Raw genomic sequence first — 5,224 nt, 5'->3', positions numbered from 1 at the left:
ATATATATATATATATATATATATATATATATATATATATATATTATATATATATATATTTTTACACCCCTTTATATATGCAAGTAAGCAAAGAAGTAAACTGATCAACAATCAAGACTTGGACCCAAGAAAACATTTGAGTAATTATTACTTCTATGTGCAATCAAAGAAAATCCTAGCATCCATAAAACAACTTAATTTTTATTTTTTTATTTTTTTTTAACTTTGTATGTCTAAATGTGAAAAGTAGGCGCTGTATAGCTGCAGTGTATGTTCATGCAAATGCAAATAAGTTATGCCGGAATAAAGTGAAATGAAAGACAAGTACAGCTGCTTTTGGTTTTTTGGTTATTTAAAATATTTGTTTTTGTCTTTCAGCAAGATATGAACCCCATGATTCTTTCACCAAGATATGAAGCCATGATTCTTTTCATGGATTAATATTCATTCACTATGCTGGCAATCCATTTTGTCCCACAGGTAGATCTGAATTTAAAGAAATTTGGTCTCCTGTTGAAACTGATATGAATGCTGATATTTACATCAGTTTTGCGTAGGATATGAAATTTGAAATTGATGGAATTATTAACATGAATGCACCCAACAGCACCATTTACACCTTTGATACTATAAAGTTACAAACAAAAAATCATGACATTTATATCAGTGTTTGTCTCAAAAGGGGGACGCGGTACATAATGAAGAAAAAAAAGTGAAGTTAAATTTACAGTTAACGAGCGCATCTCAGCAAATGAAGCTGAAATTAATGTTACTGCTGGAAGCTCCTCTAGATGGCGCTGTGTGCCTCTGCGGGTGACTAGTTAGCACAGGGTCTTTCCTGTTACTGTGCAGCTGTGAGTCCAGTAGGTCAGGATGGCTCATTGCTTGATTCATTGGTTGAAGGGCAACATACAAGAAGGGGGGGAAGGGGGGAACTAAAAAACGTTTGAGAACTGCTGATTTAAATAATACCTCATTTCAATTAGTAAAGTAAAAAAGAATGACTGTTTTTTTTTTTTTAGCTCTGCATAAATGTGAATGAAAGATCTGAAGATTATGACATTAACAAGCCCTACCCTTAGCCGCATTGGGTTAGCAGCCTTTACAATTCAGAACATGCTTACAATCATGTAGAGATAAACATGCTCTAGAAATATGCCACAAAGAATAAACACAGCTTTTAAGCACAGCTAAAAAATGACACGTGCCAAAGGCAGCCCATTGTGTTTAATGGATAGACTGATAATCCACGCTGGCTCTTAAATAGGCTTCGGTTTTTGTTTAGTTATTTTACCTTAAGTTATTTCAGCACAATCTGCAATGGACAGATATATTGAAATGGAACTAAAGCTTTATCAGTCCAGTTTTAGGTTTTTGTGATGGAAGAAAACTGTTAATGATTTGTGCTTATTTACAAATAATGCTGTGTTGGGGCAAGGGTGCAATATGAGTGGCAGGTTAGTGAGGACAGTCTCCCTATCTCTCCACTCAATAGCTCTCACTACCCTCTATTTCACAGCAAAGACACCCTTGAATGACAATCTCTCAGCCATGTATTGGAGGCAGAGCACTGGCCATGGAAGTATCTGGGGTTTTACTTGAACAGTAAATACGGTAATCTATAGGAATTTGATTGGAAAGAGAATGTCATGTTAAAACACAGCATATTCCGATTTTGGGGGGTTTATTATTTGAATGTTTTAAATGAACTGACAGGGTCAACTTATTTAACTATCATTTTAAGAATAAACCTGCTGGAAATGGCAAGCCCTGTTTGAGTGTGAGTGAGTGAGTGAGTGAGTGAGTGAGTGAGTGAGTGAGTGAGTGAGTGAGTGAGTGAGTGTGTGAGTGACTGAGTGAGTGAGTGAGTGAGTGAGTGAGTGAGTGTGTCAGTGAGTCAGTGAGTGTATGAGTGACTGAGTGAGTGTGTCAGTGAGTGAGTGAGTGAGTGAGTGACTGAATGAGTGAGTGAGTGTGTGAGTGAGTCACTGACTCAGAAACAGTGGGTGGGTGGATGAGTGAGTGGGTGGGTGAGTGAGTGGGTGAGTGAGTGAGTGTGTGAGTGAGTGAGTGAGTGGGTGTGTGAGTGAGTGGGTGACTGAGTAAGTGAGTGAGCTGCAAACAAAATGTCGTTATCCGTCAGTGAAAGTAGAAGAACCGACTGGATGACTGCAATGCTCGATTTACTTATAGAAATTGAGTTGGTTTAATGATTCATGATTTAGCATTGCTAAACATCTTAGAAAGGAGACACAGTGAAGAATCGAAAGTTATGCCGACCGCTGGCACTAACGCAGACAGTAAAGGATGGGGCAAAGCATGCCACCAAAATTGCATTAAAGGGCAAAGGCAGTTTGCTTGTCAACATGAGGTGCAGGCGCATTGTGCCCTAGTGTTAGAGCAGGGGTCCAGTCATGATCCTGGGGGGCTATTCCACTCTGGGTCTAACAGGTGAAAAGATATCATTACTTTCAGATACAAACAGAACTAGGCATATGAAAGGACACTAAAAGTGTTTGCCTGGGATGGCATATGAACATAGTAAGAACGTTTTTTTTTAATTTTTTTATTAAGCAAAGCAACATATCATCCATACCAACACATATCTCAACGTCTCACTTCTGTACACCATTTGCCTACCATGTTTCTTTATCATTATTTTTACTGAAAACATATTAAAATATAAACACAATATCATTACTGAAGATGTGAGACATTTCAACTTTTAACTTATAATTAAAATACAAATGATCTTACTGAAATTCTAAGCAAAACAAACAAACGATCCAAAGCAAATTAACACATTTCCATTTTCATATCAATACCAATTCCCCAACAGTTTAAACATGGGAGGATTTCATTGTTCTTTATAACTTGTTCTGATGATAAAACCTTGCAGATATTAAGTCTTTAGCGCTGGCTAAGCTTTGCTAGAGGAGGCGGAGGGACAGTTGTCTTCTTGACTGCATGCTTCTTATAGTTCGATTGAACAAATCTGCACCCAGGTCACTGTATTCATACCTGTTGAAAAACAACCTCTGATTGAAAAAGACAATGAAATGCATTTTACTGAACTTAAAAGAGTTTCCCTTTCTATCATTCTCATCTATAATCATACACAATCCCTGCTGTTTACTTTTCTCTATAGGTGTATGAATATTTTCAGTTGCCCTTAATCCTAGTCAAACCTTGGGCTATCTTACATAGACATTAATAGCAGAGCCATATTATTAGGTTTGTTACATTATACTTAAAGAAAATACACAACAGCATGATTATTCATCCATTGTTCAGGTAGTGTGAACAGGAGGATGGTGTTTATGTAGAATATGATTCACATTTACCATGGCAATGTAAGAGCATTCAGATTTGCATCCAAAGGCTGATGTAGCGATAGCGATGCACAGCTCCAAAATGTTCAGCACCAGAAGAACTGCCAGAATGCCTTCATGCTGTAAAGCACAAATCAGTTCATTCAAAAGCTATTGCCTAGTCACCACATTATAACAAGAATGAAGCCTAGTGTAGGATATGTTGGATACTGGATGGCTGGGGTCCATTATAAGAGGGTAAAAGATAGTGAGTAGGGAGCGCTTATGCAGGACTTTGTGGAGTAGTCCTTTCTCAACAATGATCTTAACTTTAAGCAATAGTTACAGATTCGACTGCATGTGAAGGGTGTTACCTCTGTACTGTGCATCCTAGTATAGTAATATTATAGATAATATTAAATATGACATACAAGGCAGTTAATAATAATACAATAGGATTTTAACTACAATAATTATCTATAAAACTCAATTATAAAGAGTAAGTAGTGGGGCTCCAAAAAATATAGCATTACACATTCCCACATGTTACTACAATGGTTTAAATAACATGCCTGTCATTTTCATTTCCACTGTTAACATCCTGACAACCTTTTACACTTATAACTGTAAAGTCTGTTTCAAAGCTCTTTTCAAAATGCCTGCTCTAGTGCACTGGGGTTTGAGATCTGTCTTCTAAATCACCGCAGGTAGAGCGATAAAAATAACGAACAAACAAACATAAAAACAAGCGCCCTGGCCTTTCTCTTCTGTACCACATCATGGATCATTATTGCTCTGTCACCTCTGAACAATACTCCTTACACTAGCTGTGCACTAGAGAGGCCATTTTGAAAAGAACTTTGAAACAGACTTTAAAGTTCTAAGTGTAACATGCATGTTATTTAAGCAGTTGTAGCAACATGGGGGGACATGCTAAGCTGTATTTCGTTTATACATGTTTTTCGGAACCCTGCTACTTGCTCTTTACGTTATGTAGAAATCATATAGAAAAGAAACTGGTAAAAATCTCACAAAAGTTCTGGTGCTGTATGTGAGAGAGTGACAAGTGAAAGAGAAGTAAGTGAATGAGACACAAGAGCTGAAAAGGAGGGGATAAAAAGGAAAGAGGCTAAAATGATAAAAGAAGAGAGAGGTTGAAGATTGCAGGTAGTGCAAACACTTACTATGGTTAGAGTGTTTCTGTGGTAAGATTCTATTGACACACTTATTGAATAGAGAATAAATCCAACTCCAGCAAAAACAGAACTGACAACGTTCATTCCCAAACATGTCTTTACCTAGAAGTGAAATAAAACAACATTTAAAACACAAGATTTATTCTTAATACAATGCATAATCAGATGAATAGATTCCGAACTAGGGTCTACGTTACCTCTTGATCACATATTCACAAGGGCTACATTTACAACAAGCACACTGAGTGTGGTGCTATTATTCTGAAAAATAATCTACTTGACCCTGTCCTATTGTGCCATGGGTTTAAACAATGATGTGAGAATGATATTACACAAGTTCTCATTATACTTACCCTATAGAGGCCATCCATGTTGCCACGTGGAACTGGCTCATTCTACTGGTCTCAGAGGATGGTTAATGTTATCTTTGTTAAACTTTTCCATTACTATTAATTGCATTTCATTTATTTTTAAAACGGTGTGCTGCTAATGTGTTTGATGTGGTTAATTAACCTTCATCAGCAATGTAATCTTCAGTATGAATATGAATAAAACCCTGTGTCAGATTTGTACAGCTTTAAGTTAAAACAACATTTGTTTGGTAAAAGATCTTTGATTCTTTACTCCAAATCAATTACTTTGTGAAAGAAAGGTCATAGCTAGTATAGTTATTTAAGAGAAGTTAAGTAGTTATAGTCGCCAATTTAGTAAGAGTAC

At 36.6% G+C, this 5,224-nt stretch overlaps 1 long non-coding RNA gene across 1 annotated transcript; it reads right to left on the bottom strand.

The window, feature by feature from the left end:
* Window positions 1-2,413: 2,413 nt before the first annotated feature.
* LOC121310708 lies at window positions 2,414-4,633 on the bottom strand. The gene is made up of 3 exons (XR_005948924.1): window positions 4,496-4,633; window positions 3,345-3,452; window positions 2,414-3,021 (listed from the first exon to the last, which is right to left on the bottom strand). It is a non-coding gene; the product is annotated as an uncharacterized LOC121310708 (long non-coding RNA).
* Between the last annotated feature and the right edge of the window lie 591 nt (window positions 4,634-5,224).

Source organism: Polyodon spathula, unplaced genomic scaffold, assembly GCF_017654505.1.
Source record: "Polyodon spathula isolate WHYD16114869_AA unplaced genomic scaffold, ASM1765450v1 scaffolds_2362, whole genome shotgun sequence".
In the NCBI taxonomy this organism is placed as follows: domain Eukaryota; kingdom Metazoa; phylum Chordata; class Actinopteri; order Acipenseriformes; family Polyodontidae; genus Polyodon; species Polyodon spathula.
The sequence above is the reverse complement of the archived record's forward strand: the minus strand, read 5'-3'. Positions and strand labels throughout refer to the sequence as shown.